Source organism: Corvus moneduloides, chromosome 15 (assembly GCF_009650955.1).
Source record: "Corvus moneduloides isolate bCorMon1 chromosome 15, bCorMon1.pri, whole genome shotgun sequence".
NCBI lineage: Eukaryota > Metazoa > Chordata > Aves > Passeriformes > Corvidae > Corvus > Corvus moneduloides.
The window spans coordinates 7,796,926-7,819,488 of NC_045490.1; the positions used below are offsets into that span (position 1 = coordinate 7,796,926).

A 22,563-nucleotide genomic window follows, 5' to 3' on the forward strand; every position below is an offset into this window, starting at 1 on the left:
ATTTAAAAATACTCAGAATACCTCTACAGAGCAGAGAGCCTGAGTCCATGCATATAAATACAGACACACTAGGTGTGTGTGCCTATGAGCTGGCAAATGAATCAGTTTCCAAATCTGAAGTTGGCATGGTGTCACTTTTGGCTCCGAGGTGCTTTTCTTCTTCTTCTGGGTTTTATTGTGTTTCACTTGCTTAAATTAGAAGAATTTCTTGAAAGAGAATGGGCAAACTTCGAACATGGAAGAACACGCTTTGTGCTGATCTCACTGTGCTTGTGCAGAGGTGAGAGGCCAGCACCTGCCTCCCTCCTTTGGCCCTGGTCCATAACACCCTCCTGGACCACTGCAAGATGCCAGGACACTGGGAAACTGTGGTGTCCAGGCAACCTTATGCTGGGTCCAACAAACTGTGACAAAGGAAAGCTTCTGTGGTTTTTGAATTTTTCCTTTAGGAAATGCATTTCATCAAAATCCAGAGTTTTGTAATATAAGGCTGGTGACAAATTTGCACCGATTCTCAAGTTTTCCACAAGACAGTCATCTGCTGTACCTGCACACACAAACATGTGAGGGACAGACAAGCCCTAATTGGGAATTTACTACCTTTGTGTGCTGGGTGAATGAACCCTCCTGAGCTTTTGCATGTATATAATGGCATCTTTCCTTTTATCCTCTGTAGGGAACCTGTGTTCTTCTGAACTAATGTTCCCTTCCATAAATGACCCAATCAGCCTTCATCACTGCTTGTTAGATCAGAAACCTTATTAGTTAATAGCAGTACTGTTCTTCCTTTTAGTGCCTACTACAGCTAAGCTCATGGCATTTACAGACAGACTTGTTAGTCATTAATATTCTTTGTATTCTTCATCTTTGGCTTCAGAAGAGAAGGCCTTTCATCTTTTGCCTTGCTTTGTTTTTTAGAAGAAGCCAAGTTTGACTGGAGGAAAAAAGAAACCAAAAAAACATTTCTCTACTGCTTTCTTACAAGCTTCCAAGCAGTCTCCCCTGCTGACTTTGTACTTTTGCAGTAGACAAACATTGACTTTGTTTTCACAGAATATAGCTGATTATTTTTTTTTTCTAGTTTACCTTTTTGGTTATGCCTCAGTAGCTTGACAGGACAGGATTAATTAGTCAATGACTGCGTCTTTAGCTGAAATTCTCATTTGTTACTCAGTTTTTCCATCAGGTTTATTGTACCTGTAATCAAGTTGGTGTAGGGAGAACGTAAGCATGTGTCTAAATTTAGCAAACTTGTGAAGGGTTTCCCTGGTTTGGAGACTAAAAGATTACTGAGATCGATCTGTGGATTCTTGTTCTTATCTTTAAAAGAAACCCAAATGCTGATACCCAGGAATGTGTTTTAAGTCTGTGTACTGGGGGTGACATGTGCGTGGGCAGGACGATAGGAAGCCGTGTTTCTCAGATGGGGAAGGCTTTGTTAACATCACTAAATTCTAACCACTTGTAAGTGGTCAAATCCTTTGTTAATCTGCAGTGCTAACTAAAAGGAAAATACAGAGAACAGCATTTGTTGTCTGTGATCACATGAAATCTCACACCTCATTTCTGAAGAGCAGGATCAGAAGATAAAAAACTTGGTGCCTGAGTTGTGTGTTTTGTTCTTGAGGTTCGATAAATGCTTTTTTGAGCGTGCCAGTAGTTCATATCCATTCTGCTCAGGTTTCCTCACTCCCAGCTCAAATGTGGTGCACATCACAGTGTGATCATTAAGTGTGATTACTGCATTTTTGACCTATTTAAAAGTGTCTGGCTGTGAAATTCCAAAGATTCTAATTTAAGCTATAAAACAGATTATTAATGTGCTGCTGCTTACACATTTCATGGCTCATTTCCTGATTACAGCAATTTTGAACTTGTACGTGTAGGCTGTTCCAATCATGTGTATAAACATCCTACACCATGTTCAGCCTGGTCACCTGGCTTGGGGATCACGTTCCACATACCTTCCACAGCTTAAAAACAAATAGAAGAGAAAGCCACAAGTGCAGGAAGCTGGGATGTTCCACATCGGTGCTGTCAAAAGGCCTGATGCTTTCTGCAGGGCTGGAGCTCAGGACAGGATGTAGGAATGAGGATCGTGCAGGGGTTTGGAAGCTGGGCAAGGAATGTCTTCAGACAATCCCTTGCTGTGCCCTGTGGACTGGAGAAGGTGCCCCCTGAAAGTGTCAGGGCTCGATGGCTGTCCCTGGATTGCTGCCAGGAGACTTCAGCTGTGCTGAAACTGGAACACAGACAAGATGCTGTGTGTAGTCAGTGGATCTGCAGAGAGAAAAGATGACTGTTGGGATCTTCAATCTTTTCCATCACTTCAATCAAATCTGTCAGCTTGTTCATGGAACTGAAACTCTGAAGAGCTTCTTTATCTAGGTGCGCAGAAAGGAGTTTGGGGTTACGGTTACGTGAGTCCCTTATGATTCAGCCATTGGGATGACCCAGCACGGAATAATTCACCAGGGTTACAGGTGCAACTGCAAACAGCGGGTCCAGTAGAGAAATTCAGGTAGAAAGATCAAGAGTAGGTGAAAGTGTTGTAGAGAATATCCTGGGAGGCAGTTCTGTGCGCTTACAGTGAGTCTCCTCCTGGTGAGGACATAAAGAAAAACTTGGCTTGCTGTGTTTCATAGAGGATTAGTTACGTGCTGAAAACTGCACCTTGAGATTTCTTCCTGAGCTGGGAGCATGTGTAAAGCTAAGTAAGTGTGTGTCTGGCTGAGTTTGGTGCTTTGTTACAGAGGGGCTGACCCTGGTCCTACATGAGCTGCCAGATAGGGATATCTGCCTCTGTGTGAAATTAGCAGTGATTTTATACAAGTTTGGGATGCAGGATGAGAGCAAGGTCTGGAGAAGGTGTGATGCTCTTCTGCATCAGGGGTGGGATTTGTGCTTCTGCTCCTGGCATGTGCACACACTAAGCAGCATTTCAGTGTGCATTGCTTCAGAACTTCATGAAGGCAAAGCTGCTGCAATTCGTTACTCAGTTGCTGGAACTGCTTTGGATCCTTTGGATCCTTTTGTCTGTCTCTCAACTGGGAGGTTGGAAGCGAGGCTGGCTAAGTGCTGGTGGAAAGTATCATTGCATAGGGTACACAGCTGGGAGAGCATCAGCTTGTCGTTTGCAGTTGTCTTGTTTCTTAATGTGGTGTAGTAAATTATAAATGTACACAAACACCTACGGAGTGTTTCATTGATGAGCTGCCAGACGGCAGTGTGCTTTTTGAAAGTGCAGGTTTGGGGGTTGTTTTTGTTTTGTGGGATAATTTCATTATCTGATACCAGGCATTTCCTAAAAGCAAATTGATCACATGAGGACCATGTGGCCATTAGTGATTCCACTAACAAAATTTTGGGTTTTTTTCATTCCATGAAAGACCTTCTGCACCACAGCCTTTTTATGCTCTATGGCAGTTACTAGCTATTGTTATGTCATTTTAGGAAGGTCATTATTTGCTAATGGGTCTGATGTGGGGCTTGGAAGCATGTGCCACAACATCCTGTAGGCCAGCAGAAGTATTTGAAAGTATAGATTGTTAGGAAAATGTGCAGGAGGGTTGTATAAATAGGGATGGTTATGAGGAGTCCCTCTCGTGGCATTACTCACATGCCTCTCTCCTGGGCTGTAGCAGTGCTAACAGCGATCCCATTTGTGTATTAAAGCAAGGATCTTCTGAAGTGGAACCACAAATGACAGCAGAATTATGATTAAAGGGCGGTCAGTACTGATGGCAAGCCCAACATAAGATACAAGCCTGGCTGCGGTTAGGAGAATGTGCCCATCTAATAAACAGCTTAACTTGGTGTATTACTGTGAAATAGAAAGAACCATGGAATATGTGATGTGAATAGTAGGCTGGATTTCCCTGTCACTTCGTATTTATGTTCCTGGAACTGCCCTGGTTTTGCCACGGTTACTTCTGAATTGCACCCGAGGGAATGAGAAGTGGCAACACCTTTCTTCTTAATCTGGAAACCGTACTATAATTTCTTTGGTTTAGCCCTAGATTTGAAGTTTTCATATCAGATGAAATGTGTGCTAAATACCTTAGCAGTAAGAGTAATTGGTCCAAATGTTTTATTTTTCCAGATCAGCTGCTAACTGATACAACTTCATCCAACTCTATTGAAGAAAATGGGCGTTGTTCTTTTCTCACTAATTGGAGTTGAATTGGGGCATTAAAGGTCAATTCCAGGAGAGATATTAGCAAATACTAAGGCTTGATCCACAGCACTTTGCACTCAATAAATCAGCAATTGCCGTCTGCACAATAGCAGATCGAGTGTCTTTGAGATTGAGAGCCCTCGTCTTGAGTATTGCTTAAGTTTCCTGAAATCAGTTAAATTGAGATAAAGCCAGTGACTTCTTCATGTCTGTTGGAGTTGCTGAAAATTTATGTTCCTCACTGAGAATAGACTGTGCTCTGCTGTGCCTTGGGGAAAGTGGAAACTTTTTCCCTTGGACTGTTAATAGCCTGCTGAATATTTGTATTCTAAAGGTGTTCAACCAGCCACTAAAACGGTATTTCCAAATTGCCTCAAGTCACTTCCTGATCGTTTCTGTAACAGGTATCCAGGTTTTACTTTTTGTAGGCTTTTACATGTGTGAAGTTTCCTTTTAAGACTGTTGTGTCTCCTTCCCCTCCCGTCAGGATTCTTCTTTACATGCCACGTCCAAATATCTCAGTGGTATGTTGTGGAAAGAAAAGCCTGTTGAACCAGGCTGTGTGTTTGGGTGTTTCAGCAAAAACCACAAGAAACCAGAGGTTCTATCCTGCACACCTTCCATCTTGATGTTTTGACAAGCCCCATTTAAAAGCTCTTATGGCAAGTGATTTTTATGAGCACCTGTGGAGGGGAATGTGTAAAGCGCTTGAGATGGTAGGGACTGGAAGAAGCATGACAACTGCTTTGTGTAAGATGATCTGTGTTCGGAGGAACAAATGGTGCATTGAGATGGCAAATGGAGCGGCAGAGGTGCAGCTGGGCTGTTCCGTAGCGGCGGTACCGCCAGGCAGCTCCATGGAAGGAGTTTGTAGTCGATACCAAAAATTTCCTGCTAGCTTTGAGCTTTCTGATGAATTAATGATATAATTCTCATTGATTTAATTAAATCAGGTTCCAGGGTCTTGATTTGCAGAGTTTTCTGGTAGTAGTATTGCAACTAGGTGGACAAATAAATGGCCTTTATTTTCTTGCTTGCTGGGTGGGGTGTCTGGTGATAATTATTGCATTTATCAAAGCGTCCTTCCACGTTGGAGACGGGCTGGTTTCCACTTGTGATAGACAGAAGCAGGGACAGTGAGATTACGGGACTCGTCCAGCGGCTGCTGTGTGACGTGTCAGAGCACGAGAGTTAAATGCCTGGCACCCTAAAAGCCAGACGGGTCCCCCGAGTCGGGCATCCTCTGGACCGCACTGCGCCTTTGGGCGCGCAAACACCGCGCAGAGCCGGCGCTGCTCCCGCCCAGGGCGTTATCGCCAATTCAAGCTCAAGTGCAAGGACTCGAGGTTTCGGTACCATCCCAGCTTGGCTTTTCACCTGCTGAGACGACGTGCTGTCACATTGCTCTGATGAGTTTTGGTTTCTCTCACACGAGTTTGAATGTGCGTTGGCTTTTGTCAGGAGATCAGGAAGGAATTAAAGCTGCATTCTACTTAATTGTTCCTCAACAGTTAAATCATGACAAAATTGCTCCACCCCAACTAGTAAAATAACAATTAAGACGACTTAATTAGAGTCAATATCTGAATGTTATTAGTATCTATCTTTTTATTTCTACTAATTGCTGTGCTGAGTAACAAATTTAATAAGACCAGCTTGTAAGATGAATGACAGTAAAATCATGGGAAGAAAAGAATATTTGGGTTTTTCCTTTAACAGGATTGGAGGAATTTGTATCCATGGGTTAGATTTGCAAAGCCTCTGACCCTCCCCATTGGTATTTTTTTCCTAAAAACAAAGATGCTGTCAGCACAAGTCACCATGTCTCCAAGTGGGTCGTTTACCTTCCATAAAAAATAATAAAGGCCTGTATAAATACTCTCCGTGTGCTGCTGCTGGATTGTATTAGTGAAATATGTCCGTGTTTGTGGCGTGTGCAGCCCAACATTTCATGGCACCAACTTGAAAAATGCAAGACATTCCGGTGAGTTATTTGGAAGACAGTGACAAACCTATTTGGCAAAGCTGTGTCCTAAGGAGAGCATTTCCAAGCACCCAGCAGAGACAGACGTGTGTGACCAGTGCTGGGGGAGCTTCAGCCCATGTGCTGCTGCAAGGATAAGCTGTGGGGCTTTCCAGTTTGCTGGGTTTTCCCAGTGTGACCTATGGGACCAGGTGCTTACAGGCACCAAAGCAGATGGCCATGAAGATCTTTCTGCATGGCTTCCAGAAATTTGAAAGCAGGGTGGTTGTTTTGGGGATTTTTTTGACAGCTTATGTGCTGTTGGGTCTCTACCGTACCTTGGCATTTCTTAGCCATGTCTTGACTGAGCTTCTTGGATAATCTGTGTGTTGCCAAGATGTGCTGCAGAGCTCAGCAGACGCCGCAGAATCCAAGGTTGTGGTCAACCTCTTAAGAAACTTCCACCTGACAGTGCTGGCTGGAGCAGATCAAACCCCTGTACATCTGGTGCCTCCTACACCTGGGTGCAGAGGTTTGCATTGGTGACCAGAGTTGTTTTTTCTTGAGCCAGAGGAACGAGGGTGCTGAGGGATAAGCTGGATTTGGATTTGGGTTGCGAGAGTGTGCCATGGGCAGTTGAGGAGGAGGTTACCCCAGCCACCCTTCCTGCTGAGGCAGTTGTGCTCTGCCTTCCCCATCCAATACAAGAGTGACAACTGATAGTAGAGAGCAGGCAAGAAGCAGCTTTTGCCTGCATCTTTTTATTATTTTATCTAGTCCCTGAGCCTTCACTGTATTATCTCCTTAAATCTCTGTGCCTGACACTTTTGCTTTAGCACAGTTGAATGTATTACTGTCCTGGGTTGTAAAAGAAAAGCGTGTGCTTGCAAGCTTCCCTAGGCTTCCTGGGAGGGTTTGGAGTAAATCTCCCAACATGCAGCTGCCCGCTTCAATGCTCCCTTTTCATGTAGCTCTTTTTTTAGCAGTGACCTGTTGCAAGGATAAGTTGCTATATGCAAATTCGAGATTAAACCTTTTGTCTTTCCAGCATTTTCTGTTTGAATTGCTCAAAAAGGGGTTGCAGGTTCCCAGCTTTGGGCTCTGGTTGTGCAAATGCCCCAGCTGAGGGCTGGGAGTGTTGGTGCATTTGGGGCTCAGTGTTCCTGGGACAGTGAGGGATGGAATTGATAAAACCCGTGGGTGAGTGATTTGTGCTGCAAAGTGGGGGCTCTTTTGGCTAATGAATATTGAACTTCTCCTGTCTAACAGCACGTTGTGTCCTGCTCTGCAAATGAGCATCCTTGCGAGAGGCTGAGCTGCAGGCACGGGGGCTGCTGGGGAATTCATTAATTCCTGTCTGGGTGACGAGTGTGCTCCAAACAGGGCTCTGCTGGTCACCCAACAGTTGGTGCCATGCAAGATGACTTTTTCTTTTTTCAGTTGTTCAGTTCTAATTATTTTCCTCTCAAAAGTCTTTTCTCAGGGCTGGCTGCTTTTCTCTGGATGCTTTTCTTTAGCTGCCCACATGGCATTTTCTACATGACAACGTCCTCAAAGAATTGATGTAATGAATTTGTGCACTCGGCAGTCCCTAAATTCAGCTCTATTTGTGGCAGGAGTTCCAAAGGGCAAATGCATCTCAGAAGCACTGTGACTGTTGCATGAAATGGTAATTGTAATGCATGGAAGATCAGCTGCTGATTTATTTTTATTAGTGCAGATGAAAATTACTATGATGTTTCAAGTAGGGCGTAAAATAATATCTTTAATCTCATTCCAGGAGGAATATTAACTTCACATTTTGTATTTCTTTTCTTTCCCAAACCACTGAAAAATGCTTAGTATGTGACTTGAGTGTCTGTTCTATCATGTTTATGTAGGAAGGTTTCTCTATTTTTTTTTCATGCTCATAATAGGAAAAGTGTATTTTGATTCCTGTTGTGTTTTATGTAGTGTAGAAGTTCCAGTTCCTTTGATCAGAAAAGTCTCCGTTTTTAAGCAGAAATGTGCATCTGTCCCCGTAAACAAAAGTAGGAATTAGGAAATGCTTTTCCAAACAGAACACTGCAGGTGAACTTCAATTTAAAATCCACCTGGAGTCAAACATTTGCTATCAGCAAGAATAGCTGGGTAGCCAGAGCTTGTGGAAGGGACAGTTTCTACTTCTGGTTTCCTACAGGTGAGAACTAATTTGATCCTGGAGATTTGGTAGTTACACAAGTAGTTTCTTGGAAGGCTGACTGTAAATGGAGGGTCTGAGCAATGTCTGGGTGCTTGAGTCTTCTCTTTTGGAGTTTCCCCAGCTATCTTGGCACAAGTTTCAGGGAGGATAAGCCCTTTGTAGACTTCAGCTGTATCCTGTCTGTGATGGGTTAATCTGCTGCCCATGCCTCGAGGTGGTTGGCAGCATGAGACCAGCCCTGGAAATGGGAAGTAGTGCTCCTTCCTGCTGCCATTTCGGGGGTGGCACATTACAGGAGGTCAGGGCCATGATGTGTCCCAGCAGCTCTAGCACCCCTGCCTGCTGTGCTGCTGCTGTACAGCCCAGGCCATTCTGGTAGTGTTAACTGATGGCACTGGCCATGCCAAACATCGCTGAATAAAGAGTGATGATTCTGCTGGCATGACTCAGCACTCCTGCTCTGATCTACCTCAACAGAGGAGGGTAAGTAAAGTTGTGAATATCTAAGGGTTTTCATCCCTGGATAAGTTAGCAAAAACACGGTTATGGGCAAGCCAGGACTTCGTACCTGCATGTGAGAAGGTCAGTGTGTATTTCTGTGACATTGTCCTGTCTCTGAGTGCTGTTGTAAGAGCATTAGGTAGCAATGGTGTTTCGGGGGGGGTTAATTGCTAGTCTAGATAAGCATTGTGGGGAAAAATGTAAAAGGCCTTGAAGAGAATATTAAAGGATTCAAGTATTGCTTGAAGTATTAACAGAAGATGCACATGTAGGTGTGTGCATGCATGTGTGTAATTGACAAAGCAAAGCCTTTAAATTGGAAATCATTGGTACAGAAATACAGTTAAGGGTTTAGAATGGAGTTAGTTCAAACAGCCATGGGGAGAAGTCTGGGTATTAAAGCAGTAAAAGGATGTATTGCAAGGCATTCAGTTCTTTATCAATATATTGATTATACCGAAGGTGGAGTGTGTGCACAGATGGTAGGAAAGGAAAATGTATTTTGGGAAATGGAGAAAATCACTGAAAGTGCTGTAAGATATTCTTAATACTTCTTTCTAAAAGTCTGGAGAGGGTCTTTGAGAGCTTTGCTCTGTGTTCCAGGAAGTTGAAGACTGTCCTCTGTCTGTGAAAAGCTTTGCACAGGTGAAGAAATCAGTGTGGTCTAAGACTCCACAGGTATAAGAGAAAGAAAATCATGATATGAAAATATTTATAATGACAAGAAATTGTACACTACTAAAGTGACACTTCTGCAGTGAATAATTTTCCATAATAAAAGTCAAGAGCTGGGCATCCTGGTGAGTTGACTTTGACTGTTTGCAGTGAGAGGGCTCAGAGATGTTCCTGAGGAGGCAAGGTTGGTGTTTATTATTCCGTAGAACAGCTCAAATAGTCTTTCTCTATTGGTAGCACATAGTCTGCTAAGGGTACTGATCAGTGGGAACAGGTGGAGAGTGTGGTCAAGATGTTGTCTATCCCAAATGCCTTACCTGCCGTGGAGCCCTCTGTATGCAGCGCTGGTGAGCGTCCCCTCACCTGGGCTGAGCGCCCTGTGGGTGTAAAGCTTTTTGTAGGCAAACTTTTGGGAGGAATTTGGAGGAAGTGGCTTTGGGAGTGTTACAGGTTGAGCTGTGCAGAGACCTTATAACCCACACTGCTCTTATGACTGGTCTGTCTGCTGTTGACCTTGCTAGTGTTGCCTCTGCCCTCTTGCAGCAGGTTTAGGGTGTCTGGGGGACTGTGATGGAAGGCTGCCATGTCTGTGTGCTCCAGAGTGAAGTGGGAGCAGGTATCCCTTTGTGGTCTCCACCACTGCTGTTTGTTCAAGCCATGCACTCGCCCACTTGTTGGTGGTGCCCAAGTCCACTGTGGATTTCTGCATAGCACTAGGGATGCCGAGCCTGTCCTGTCCATACCCTGCAGAGGACACACTGCACAGATGCTGTTAACTCCATCCAAACCAGCTCACAGTGCGGGTCACTGTTCACATGAAGGTACACAGTGGCCCCCAGGTACTGAGACAGTGTGAGAGATGTGATGTCTGTGCAGTGCAGGATATGGAGCCAGTTCATTGCTCTTTACTGCAGAGCATAAACCTGCCCCGAGAGCCTTCTGGTCTCAGGAGGCAGCTCATCCCTCTGTCTCTTGAGCTTTTGTATAACCAATAGGCTGAGCTACTGTGGGGTTTTTTACTACTAAGTGCTAAATCTTTGAATGTACCAGCTCCTGTAGGAGGTATTGGTATTTTTAAGGATTGCTTGGTTTCCGCTTGCAAATACACTGCTTGTATTCCTGGATGAAGATATTCTTGGAATACTTAAGTGTGAACCCTCCAGTGGGCAATCTTTTATTCCAGAATAATGGGCCTTTGTCCAATTTAACATAATGTACTTTGGAAGTGGAAGCCTGTGGTTTGTTGTGCAGGAAATGCACTCATTTACCAAATCTCATTAATTAACTGGCACCTATTTAAGGGAAGTCTCTTCTTTCATGCAGTGTTTAAAACCTCATCTATCATAAAAAGTAGCTCTTTAGTTTTTTTGAACTCATCTTTGATTTTACAAATGATTCCTTCTGCATATTAAAAGTAATTTTTCTGCTGCTGCTTGTTATGAAGAAGGGACCTCAGCTTTGAGAATTACAGTTTGAGCTGTTCAGAGTTGTGCGGCAGCTCTGTGCTTGCTGCCAGAAGCTGGGACTGTGCTCAGGACACTGCGTCTCTGCTGTTCGACATAATATTCTACGTGATGAAAAACTAAAGTAGCTATTTTTCCTTCTGTGTGTAGCCCCCACCACCTCTGAAAGGCACGAGATTAATCTTGTGGCTGCCAATCTACAGAGCTTTGCCCACAGCAGAGACATCCAGCAGTGCCTGCACTGCACCGACTGTGTCAGACAAACCTCGTCGCCTCTCCTCAGCGGGCTCTGTAGAAATAACCGTGCAGACGTTTCTCCTCAGCCACCTCGTCTTTGCTCCTTCCCTTGCATCACTTTGTCATTTCCAGGTCACTTCCCTTGCCTTTGTCAGCATGTTTAGCATTGCTCCGTGTGGGCGCTGCCCTCAGGAACACCGTCATGCATACTAAATCCACGTCTGGGGCCACGGCGTGAAGTGGCCCATCCACTCGGGAGTGAGACACAGCCATAGGGAAGAATAGGCAAGCTGCTGACCTTCTGGAGGTCAGCTCTGTGCAGCCACACGGGCACCTTCTCCTGTCCTCCCAGAGTCAGGGTGCCGGGGTGGCCCTTGTGTGGGTGGGTGCACTGCTTCTGCCACCCCTGGCTGCTCTGACTTGTCTTCAGTGGTGCCTGAGCCAATCTATTTCAGTAATGCAATTATTCACATTGAGCTTAATCAATGAGCCACAGAGCAATCTACTGGTGGCTTCAATCAGTGGAATTACTCTGAAGGATCAAAATGAGCTTCTCTTTCTGAAAATGAAGCTGTCGTTCACACAGAAATGAGTTCAAGGGAATCCTGTTCTTTATGCAGGGCATGCTGTGACTCAGAGTACCTGTTCATGTAAGTCCTTGTCTTGCTGTAACGTAGGAGTAGGGGTCTGTGTATGTTTGGGAGGATGTGGATCCCAAAGCAGAAAGGCCAGGGTGATAACCTTACTGAAAGAATATGAGTAAAGGGCTGCAGAGAATCCTGCAGTTTGCTGTCTCCCTGCCAGCAGCACCGGTGCAGTGGATTAAAGATTGTTTCAGTGGGGCCCAGCTGAGTGTCTTGAGGACCATGTGGCACAGCTCAGACTGTGATCACCACCCAGGGTGGAAATTTGTGCAGCTGTCCAGCTGTGAGCTGCTGTGTCTGGTACTGCTGCCACGAGCCTGCTGTCCCCATGCGAGTGTTCCACACACCCTCAGCACCAACCACTGAACACACAGCATGTGGGCAGCTCCTCCTGCCTCTTTCACATGTGCTATTCCTTCCAAATTACAGGGATACATGGAGGATTTCAGGGAGTGGGCAGGGATTTGGTGTGAAAGCTGGCACTCCTCTGGGCTTGGCAGGACCTCGTCCAGGCTCACAGCTGTACTAGGGGAGGCCAAATGTGCACCCCTGTCTGAGCGTGCCTCGGCACAGCTGCGGGGAGGAATCCCGCACATTGTCAGCCTCGTGCTGTGATTTTTATGTGCACATCTCTGCCTGCACTGGTTGTGTGTTGCTTTGCAAACCTGCCTGTGTCTGCTGAGTAGACCCAAAATACCACAGCGTTGTCTCCTCCCCCACATGTGTTGGATGCCACTTGCTCACTGAGAGCATGGCTTGAGGGTTTTACCCTCCCCGTGAGCTGATGCCAAAAGGGAGACTCTTTCCTCTTTTGGAGCTGTGAATCTCCTCCCTCTCCCTTGCCTCAGGTTTGCACATGGTGGGATTGACAGGAGTGGGCTCCCTGGGCTCATTCTGTGGGCAGTGTTCGGTTTTGATAAGGGGCAGGGCAGTCCTTGGAGGGGTTTTTACCTCTCAGTGTGTTCATTTTCTGCCAGATCAGATTGAACAGACTCATCCCACTTTCTGCCAGTTGCTGTCTCTGTTGCAAGGAAAGCAACAGGCAGCAGTGGGAGAGCAGGATTTCTTCTTCACTCTCTGCATGGTCACACCACATTATGTTTAACATCCAACTGCTGCCTTGCCTCCTTCTTACCTTGGATGTGCCTGCAAGTGGAAACTGCTGAGCTATTATATGATTATTTTTGAGTTCTGAGTTTCAAAATGCAGCTGCAAATAGCTGTCTAGCTCTATAAAGCTAAAATGTTGGGTGCATGTAGTGATTATTTATTGTCAGATTCTTAATGTGACTGAAGTAAGTGAGAAGCTGATGGTGGGATCCAAATACTTCCACGCTTTCAGAGACCTCAGCTCCCAAGTTGGAGATTAGGTCCAAATGTTCATGGTGATCCTTCCCAAAATGCCTAATCCCAAAGGGCCTAACACTCCCTGCCCATCTTTGGGCCTTCAGCTCAAGTTCTTGAGTTCACTTCCTGTCCCTGGTCATCCGATGCTGTCCTGCAGAGAGGTAAGGGGAAGACTGTTGCAGTGGGGATACTGCAACACGCATATATCAAACCAGGAGTCCCGTGGAAAGGAAATATATATGGACAGACAGATTCTTGCTAGATGTTTCAGAGGTGTTTATTTCTCCAGCCGCATGGCCGGAGCTCTGCCCAGGAACTGTTCCAGTCACGGGACCAAGGGTCCTTCTGCCCGCGCAGGGAACACAAACCAACCAATGGGAACGAGGCTGAGCAGGGGCAGGGAAGCCCCGTGTCTGTGCCCTCAGGGCCCCTCTCCCAGGGCTACACGGCGGGGGAGGGACCCCAACACCTCACCCGTTTTATTTTAATAAAAGGAGAATGAAAACAACTGGATAAACATAACAAGAACAGTTTCAAGACAAAACAAGCTACCCTCCTGAGTCTTTAAATGTCCAAACAGATTCTGTGGAACATCTTAGGGCTGACAGAAGGGAGACAGAACTCTCTGAGCATGCTTTGTGGGGAAACTGAGGCAGGAGAGGGTTTAACTTCTTCCCTCCCCCTTTTCATCCCACACTCGGCATTGGAAAGGGATTTTTGGGGAAACAGTTGGCAAAAGCATGGTTTTGTGAGGGAAACCATGGGTGAAAAAACGGATTGGGAATACACTGGGGGTAATAGGACATAGGGTAAAAGGGAAAGGTGGGATTAGGAAAGGGAGACTGTAGGGGGGTTTTACAATAGAGATACTGTCTAACATGACTACGATTTTTTGCATATATACTGCCTTTTACAGGAACACCATCAGGCCCAGTGACCTGCGATGCTTGTAACCCTTTTCTACCTCGTATAATTTTGAATTCCACCACCTCTCCATCTCCCAAGCTTGGGATGCATTTTTCAGGGTTATTCTTTCTAATAGCAGTTCTATGCACGAATATGTCTTGCTGGTTGTCACACCTTGTTATAAAACCATAATTTTGCTTAACATTATACCATTTTACTATCCCTAAGGTCTTAGTTACTATGATCTTTTCCTTTTTCCGAGTGGCTGCTGTTTTCTGTCTCGCTGCGTCTTTGCTCTCTCCTTCAGTCGCTCCCGTGTTGGAATTGTCGGGGCTGCTCGTGCCTGCGCGCTCTTCCCGGGGTCGCGTTCGGGGCTGCGCGGGCCGGGCCGCGCCGCTCAGTTCCCCGTGCGTCGCCTCCTCTGGTCGCAGCTTCGCTGCCGATGCCGGGCGCTGCACCCACGTCTCGGCCAGGCCCCCGAGCAACGACCCCCCCGCGCCCTGCTCCAGCGCGTGTTTCGGTTCGGCGCGGCTCCGCTCCACCGCCGCCAGCCGCCGCCCGCGCGCCTCCCCTCTCGGTCGGGCGTTCACGGGGCTCGCTCCACCACGCGCTGCGCAGGGCCGGGCAGACACTGCCGGGTCCCGCCGCTCCTCGCTCCGCCGCCGACACTGTGGTTCGCTTGGCTCCGCCCGCGCGCGGGAACTGCCTCGCTGCTGCTCGGAGAGCGCTCGGTGCAGTGGCCTGGGCCGCACGGTCCCTGAGCCAGGCTTCCCTTCGCCAGGACACAGCTGACATCGCTCAGCAGTCTCGGTAACTAAATAATATTCACGAAAATATTCTTCCATCGGCATATATTTTGACTCCAGTATTAACTGTGTCCAAACGGTTTTCCAAAAGCCCTTCGTAAGAATTAAATCCCAAGAAACATAGAAAAAGTTCTTAAACAACCATGCCAGGAAGTGTTTCAGTTCTTTTTGAGCTTGAATCAAGCTAAAATTTACAAATCGTTGTTCAAGAATCATTTTAAGTTTAAGATAAATGTCCATATGCGGCTCTGAGAGCCAAGAGTCTTCCCACCGTTCCTCCATAGTTTAGATATGGAATAGCAAAGCAAAACCAAGAAGAGGAATCCAAAGTTTCCAGGGTTTACTCACACAAATCAGTCGCTTAGGGATAGGGGATCGTTCTGCTCACAATTCTCCACCATTTGTTGCAGTGGGGATACTGCAACACGCATATATCAAACCAGGAGTCCCGTGGAAAGGAAATATATATGGACAGACAGATTCTTGCTAGATGTTTCAGAGGTGTTTATTTCTCCAGCCGCATGGCCGGAGCTCTGCCCAGGAACTGTTCCAGTCACGGGACCAAGGGTCCTTCTGCCCGCGCAGGGAACACAAACCAACCCATGGGAACGAGGCTGAGCAGGGGCAGGGAAGCCCCGTGTCTGTGCCCTCAGGGCCCCTCTCCCAGGACAACATGGCAGGGGAGGGACCCCAACAGAAGACAAACCTGAAGGTATTTTGAATTGCCAGAGCCATTTGTATTTTGTATATTTGAAATCTAGCTGGGGAGGAGGGTTTGCTCTACACTACATTACTGTTATTTTAAGGTATTGGTTTGGGTGCTTTGGACAGTTTCATGCTTTATTTGTAATCTTCTCAATATATGTTTATGTGATACAGAAAACCTAGTCTAGGATTCCTGCTGCTCAGTAAAAATAAGGGCATAATTGGAAAACGTCCAGCTGGGTTCAATTTTTCAACTTAAATCAGATCCCTGATTAGGGAGCGCAGAATGTGGATGAGAAAGCCAAAGTGCACAAGTAACCAATGTCTCCAAGACACCAGGCTGTCTCTGAGCATGTCTCTGGCATTGGCGTTTCTCTTGATTTATAGGAATAAAAATTTGTTGGCAAAATGGTAACTTCTCGTGGCAGCCTCTGCAGGCTTCAGGCATCAGTTCAGGAAAACACAGAACCGTCTGAGCAACTCCATCTCTGCTGGATGGGACATGTATATGTTTACTAAATTTTGAGCACATGAGTAGCTTTGTTGGCTGGTGCATTTTGAAGCACACATTTAAGTGATTTACTGACCTGAGGCCTGCATGCAGATGTGAATATTAGAAATGAAAATTAAAGCATCCAGTCCAGATTGCGAATCCAAAATACATCTTTTCAAGGCGGTCTTGAGGATTTAAACAAACATTTTCCATTAAGTTTAATGGAAGATACATGCCTTAACTCCTGTAGACTGCTTTGAAAAGCATCAGTTGAGTGTTCCAGTGTGAAGCCCTGAATGCTGGATGCCTTTGCATTCCAGATATGTTCTCAGCTCTAAGGGTCTTGTAACACCTCCTGGTCACTATTTTGCACCAGGATTCTCACTGCCCTTGTCACATTGTGTTGCCAGCCCCTGCAGTTTTGTCTTTAGCTTCATGGTACTTAGTTAGTTTTATCTTAAATAACAATTCCTCATTCTGAATCAGTACAGTTTCAGTTTCTAGTCTTATTTCTACTTAGCATGTGTTGCAGGGGGAGATGAACATTTACAGCCTTTTAAGTTCCTGAAGGAAGCACTTGAAACACTTGACAGCATTAAGCATAAGTGCTCAGAATCCCGAAGGGAATAGGGATTTGGTAGACTTGTGCATGTGTTTTTAAATCTGGGGGCTTTAACATTGGTCTCCCGACCTGTTGCATTGCTGGGGGAGCATTTGGTGCCAACCGGGCACACACAGTCTCACAGCCTCCCACATGGGCATCAACCAGACACATGCACTGGGAGACTGGGTCTGTCCTGCTGTTTTTAGCATGAACCCCAGCTGGATGATTCTCTTACCTGTCTTTCTGGAAAGCACTTACAGTTGTCCCAGCTTCTCATGATGGTCTGCCTTCTTTTTAGTGGTGCTCCAGGGATCCCAGATTGGTGCAGCAAGTGTCATTTCTGTGTGCTATTTGTAGAACTGCTTTGGTTTTTTGGAGGTAAAACTGTTTTCCTTCAACTCTGCCTTTTGTTCATAGGCACGGTGCTTGAGGCAGAGCATTTCATTAAAGATTTATGTAAAGCAGGGGCTGGTCTCTGAAGCAGGAGGATAAAGCTGTGCTTCAGAATGCTAATGGAGAGCTGGAGACGTGCATAATGCAGCACCAGTTGGCACGACCTGATGTCTCATGCAGGAGAGGGAAACTTGCACCATGTTGATCAGTAACTTTGAGGATCATTCAGGATTCAGTGTAGGTGAGGGAACAGAAACACCCTGCAAGCAGGCCCTGCCAGGTGCCCTGAGAGTGCACAGGCTGGGAGGAGTGAAGGGGGTTTGGCTCTGGAGCTGGGGTGGCAGCAGCCACTGCACTGAGCTGTAGTTGTTGGGAGGAAACCACAACCATGTCATTTAGTTCTCTCTCTGCCTGATCCTCCCTTTTCCAGCTGGCATGAGCAGGATGTGGAGGTGAAGCTCAGCTTATGTTTCCTTCACTGAAATCTCTCTGATAACTTCTGCAGTGGCTGAAATATATGGAGAGTGGCCTTTCTTGTGTCTCTGGTTCCCCAGTGCTGTCTTGGTAGGGAATCCAGGGAGTCTGTCAAACGTTGAGACACTCGTGAAAATTTACAATGCACCCAAAAGTGCTGGTGTGGGTGGCTTCATTGAGTACCTGGCAGCTGCTGCAGTGCTGCTGGAAACCTGCCTTATGGGAGAGCACACGTGTTCCTGCAGAGCCAGGAGCAGGCACTGTCCCAGCCCCATCCCCAGCAGCTTGTGCAGAGCCAAGCAGCCTCTGTCTGACAGCACTAACCAGATATCCTACAGCATATGGAGCTTCCCCTGGGCTCCACAGCTGTGCACAGGAACCCATCGTACTCTTTCAGAACAGTGTTGTTTACTGTTCATGGCAGGTGCAGCTCCTGTTCCCCGCTTCGCAGGCAAAGCTCCTTCCTGTCAGGAGGCACCCAAAGCTCCCAGGGACTTGCCAGCCTTCAGCCATGCATTAATGTATTGCTGAGCTGTTTCTTTGGATGTAAAGGCACGACAGGAAATGGGGCTTGTATTCATGGAAATGTAATTATGTATGTTGTGTAAACTAACTAGTAAAAGTAATTCTGGAACTCATAACAGGACAAGATTTGAATACTTATTAACCAAAACAATGGCAGTTGCTGTGTAGGTTGGAATAAACATCTCTATCCAATAGGAGAGGCTGTGTTGTCCCGTCCTCCTTTATAGCCCTGGCAGCTGGAAATGACCATCCCGCAGGCCTTGTGTAGGAGGCTTTGGCAATTGTAGTCTTGGATTTTCTCTGCTGTATGGAGACCCTGCAAGTTACAGGATAAAAGACTGGAACAAGCTTGCCTGCACAGGCAGTGCCCTTCCAGCTAATCTCCTGAAGATAGGATCTATATATCCCTTTGAAGTCATTCATGGAGAGCCATGATAATGTGGAAATCTCTTGGACTGTCTCCTTCTGCCAGCAGCTCCAGCCGGGATTGCAGGCCGGACTGCTGCCTTGAATGTGTAAGAAGCAAATGCTGCTGGAGGACTCTAGGCATGCAGAGGGTGGTGGTGGCAAACAGCCTTGTTAAGGGATGAGTGGGGTAGGGTTTGATTTGAGGCTGACATGTCAGGCAGAGCAGCGTTAACAGCTCAAGTGTGAAACAACTCTAAGTTGGAGAGCCCAAGGGTGTGGTTGCGGATGGTCCTTGTGGTGTGAGCTCCCAGTTTACATCAGCTGTGTGAAACAATTGCACTGCCTGTCACTGGTGTGTCAGACCCCAGGACTGAGTTGGTTTCACTGATTTCACCATGTAGCTGAATTAATATAGTAGACTGCGACCACTCTCATTTGCAGTTTGTTTTTGAGGTAAGGCTGTCACAAATTGTAAAGTCCAAGCCCCAGTCCTCTTCACATCAATCATCTGCATGGAGGACACCAGCCAAGTGTGTATTTTAACAAGAACACACCTGGAGAAGCGTCTAGTGGTTTTTGTTCTGCATTTGCCAGAGGCAGGTAATGCCAGCTGATAGCTTTTATAAGGGAAAGTTCTGAGAAACTCGAGTTATTCTGGTGCAGATCAACTTGGTTGCAGTGTGAGTAGAGCTATAGATAAAGATTGGCCAATGTTGCTAATCCTAAGCAAGGGATAGTTTTCTATATAGTTCATTTCAAATCACTCTTTCTATATAGTTCTCCTAAACTGTGGAATATGAATTGAAAAAAAACCAAATCTATTTCTTCATTTTTGTGGTTTCCATTTTTTGGCAGTGCCTGTGATGTAGGACAGCTGAATGTCACCTGGCTTACTTGTTGTGCCTTCAGCAATGAATGCAGGCAGCCATCAGCTCCCAGTGACTTTCAGCATCTCTGCAAACAAGCACTGGAAATAGCTTTGCTGATGTACAGACAATGTCGGATCTACAACTAGCAGGTTGGCAGTGACAAGTTGTTGTTTCTCAGCAGCTTTGGAGGACAGGGTATACTTGAAATAAATCTATCAGGTAGGATTTCAAATTGGCCAGGGCTGTAAGTAACGGTTTATTGAGCTTATTTATGATGTGGCACCTAGGAAATGAAATGGAGAAATGTCAAGTGCTTTCAACACCAGCCAGCACAGTTTAATGCCCCCTCCCCCTTGCATGGAAGCTCTGTCTTGGCTTCATGCCGGAAGTATATTATTGTAATAAAACACATTCACATTCTAGGTGGTAAATGGAATTTACCCGATAATTAAAACTAGAAGTAAAATAAATTCATTCATCATCATCATCTCCATTCCCAGCATAGCTGACATTCTTATCACTATATATGGTATAAAAATGTGCACCTTGGGCTTTTTAGCTGTTCATGGTGTAATGACCAAATCCATCTGTGACAGTCTTGGGAATTGAAGCTGAAGCAAAACCACACAAAAGCTAGATCTGAGCAGTTCCCATAAATGATGTTTCCATAGTCTCTTCTCCTGAATTTGGACTTTGGCCCGGGCTGAAGCCCGTCTTCCTTCCAGACTGCTGGTTGTTACCATTGTGTAAAGAACAGCCTCAAGTTCCTCAGCTGAGTAACCATCTGTCTGCCCTCCCACACAGACACCTGAAGATGAGATAATGTTGAAAAGAAAACAAATAATTTAAATAATTTTAAAGCCTCAAATGCATCTTTCTGCAGTCTTTAAAGTTTCCAATGTATTTTTTTTTAATGTGTTAATAGGGTAGGTATATTCTTAGAGGTTAAGTTTGCTTGTTACATTAGAATTATGCATTCAGTTTGATAGAGTTGTTTCATAATTGTGCAAAGGGTCTGTGCAAACGCACAAATGAGTTGGATTCAGTCCTGAGGGCCAGCAGCCCTTCTGCAAACCTGGGGACTGGGAAGAGTGATGTGAGCCCGGCAGTCTGCTTTGCAAGTTATATCTCTTTGTGCAGTCTTACTGAGTAAAGCCTTAGTAAGCAGTCGTATAATCCAGTACCAAGCAGCACAACTGAGCACAGCAGTTTCTTTTCAGAGGAGTGCTTGCTAATATTAGGATAAACTTACACAAAATAGAAAAATTAAAGACAACTTTGAAATGAATCCTGAAATGCAGCTAGAGGGGTCTTGGATTAAAAACCTCTTGTGTGCTGCTTTATGAACAAACAACTTCATCCATGATAGATTGTGAGCCCTGAGCGTACATAACAAGGCAATTAAGAGAAGGCACAGTCAATGGAATAATATTGCAGTATCTTTTTGTTTCATGTAAGTCCTGTATCTCCTTTCCACTGCCAGTGTGCTGTAAATTGCACCTTGTCATTAATAGGATTATTGATAACTCTGCCAAACAGAGATTCTGCAGAATTTAGTGTTTGCTAAAATGCCTCCTTCACCATTTAACAGTGTTACTAATATGCTTTAAACATAAATCTTGTACAGTTAATACTCGAGGTTACAGCCAGCAGCAAGTAGAGCTCTGTGGATTACTAAAGCTGAAAGACAGGGACGCATGCCTGCTGAGGGATGCAGTGTGTCCAGCTGGTGGAATTTTTTTCAAGTCTGTAAATGCTTAAAAGTGAATTTGCCCTTCTCCCATGGGGCAAATTCAGGGGCGAATTCCACCCTGGATAAATTGGCTTGTGCCACAATCGCCAGACAAGTGGCATTTTCCTTGCTTTCACTCTCTCCTGCAGCTTCCTTGGAGGCAGCAGCTGTGGTGCAGGTGGCCCCAGGCTGTGCTGCTGGTGTTGGCTCCGTGGGTGGCTTGTGCTGGCCTTGGCCATAGGGACACAGGTTCAAAGTCTGATAGCCTCTGGGTTGGCTGAAGGACGTGGGTTCATGTTCAGCAACACAAAGCTCTTCATCTCCTGCCAGTAGTGGGGCTGCGTGTCACACATGTCACACACTGTCCCTCTGCCTGGACCCAAGGCGGATGACTGCAGGGCATGGGCTCATTTGGGGATAAAAGACAGAACTGTGGCTGGAACTTTGTCCAAACCACTTGTCTTTGCAGAGTAGCATCACATCTCTACAGCTTGGGTCTGGGCTTCAGCCAGTCGCTTCCCGCCTTTCGTCATCCTGTCCTGTGAGGGTGTCATCGTGGCACCTGTAGTGTGGCTGTGCAGGAAAAAGGGCCAGCGGTGCTGGGTCTCCTCTGCCCTTTGACAGCTCCCCAAATCCTCCCTGCATGTTGTGGTCCCACAGGTGCTGAGTGGGATTCTAGGACGGGGCTTGATAGTAAAGGTGCCATTGCCCATCACTCCTGTTTATTAGGAAAAGTTATCTTGCAGGATTATCCTGGAGTACTTTGCTCCTGCTGGGAAGTGCTTTATTACTGACAGGTCTGAAAGCTGCAGAGGATTTGTAGGAATGAAAATAAATTATTCTCCCATCTCTGGTGAGAGTCAGAGATCATCTGTCACTGCTTTTGGTGTCCCACCTCCAGCTTCAATCCAGGTTGTTGTCTGGACTGTGGTCTCATTCATGTGATCATTGCTGCACCCAGCGTGCCCTGTCTCTGTGTGGTACTCCAGTGCACAGTCCAGCTCAGACTGAAATAACACAACTGGATTTAATCGTTATTTGCTGGAGCTGTGTGGTATCAATCTGGCATCGTAACAAGACACAAACAGATGTGCTGTGGGACCATCCTGATGTCTTCAGGACAGTGACCAAATTCAGGCCAAGCAAGGATGGTGCAGAGCAATTCCTTGAGATTTTCATTACCAATGTGGTGATGTTCAGATACTGTTGAATTCTGTGGCCTGCATGGGGTTAGAGCAGTGACCACCACGTGCTCCCGTGGCCCCTTCTCTAGCTCATGTAAAGCAGCCATTGAGGCCTCCTGCTCAGTCATTTAGAAGATGGTTGTTCTCTCAAAGCAGCAGTTTGTCAGACTGTAATTTTAAAATTACACTGTGTTTTTCTAGGACTTGGCAGAATTTCTCCAGGACTTTTAAAATAGTACACCAGAAAAGCTCATTCCTGATGCAATAAAAAATGAA

General features: G+C 45.9%; 1 protein-coding gene across 7 annotated transcripts in view; it reads left to right on the forward strand.

Annotated features, from left to right (window-relative positions):
- Positions 1-22,563, forward strand: part of RASGEF1C (RasGEF domain family member 1C) — a 78,775-nt gene that overhangs the window by 7,178 nt on the left and 49,034 nt on the right. The window contains exon 2 of one of the 7 annotated variants that reach the window (XM_032124713.1): positions 19,358-19,520. The exons of the other annotated variants lie outside the window; for them this stretch is intronic. The gene's annotated coding sequence lies outside the window, so the exon portion shown is untranslated. The remainder of the gene's footprint in view (positions 1-19,357; positions 19,521-22,563) is intronic. 7 annotated transcript variants of the gene reach the window in all.